Consider the following 843-nt stretch of genomic DNA (forward strand, 5'->3'; position numbering starts at 1 on the left):
ATTGCATTAATGTACATGGCTATGACTTAATTTACTGTGTCCCTGCAGGTGGCTGCCATAACAAGGGAGAATTGTCATGGGAAGGCTTGTGTTTGGCAAGTTGTGCTGTTGAAATGGGAGGCGAGCCATGGATAAACAGAAGACAGAAGAGTCAGCGGACTGACTGGGCCCCACAGGGTGGGAGGAGCGGATGGACTTCAGTTATTCTTTTTGGAAATGGCTGTTTCTGACAATAATGCAATCCAGGGGCTGACCATGGGGGCAGAGGGATGCGTGAGATGGAGTGTAGGGGCCCCTACTGCACATGAGGAGGCCAAGGGACCAGAAAGCCAGGGTGCTGGAGCATCCTGAGGGCACTGGGGTGGGAACAACAGCAGGATGCATCCTTGCTTAATGTGTCTGGGTGAGACGGGGGAGACCATGCCCTACCAGCCATGGGTTCTGGGCTTCTACCTGAGCGTTCTGCTCTTCAGACACTGATGGAGTTCAGTGGGGAGGCCATTATTTTCTGTCACCTTACTTGGCAGTCACTCTCCTTTTGGATAATTGAGGGGGCATAGCTGGGTCTTCTCCAGGAGCCTGGAACAACATAGATACTCAATATCTGCTGGACAAATTAATTTTTTTCTTTCTCTTTTTTTTTTGGAAGAATTAATTAATAATTAGTTTATAAAGCTCGGCGCCTGTGGCTCAAGCAACTAAGGCACCAGCCACATACACCTGAGCTGGCAGGTTCGAATCTAGCCCAGGCTCGCCAAACAACAATGATGGCTGCATCCAAAAAATAGCCCAGTGTGGGAGGCAGAGGCAGGAGAATCACTTAAGCTCGGGAGTTGGAGGTTG

The sequence above is a fragment of the Otolemur garnettii genome, unplaced genomic scaffold (genome assembly GCF_000181295.1).
Source record: "Otolemur garnettii isolate 467f Iridium unplaced genomic scaffold, OtoGar3 scaffold00047, whole genome shotgun sequence".
Taxonomy (NCBI): Eukaryota; Metazoa; Chordata; class Mammalia; order Primates; family Galagidae; genus Otolemur; species Otolemur garnettii.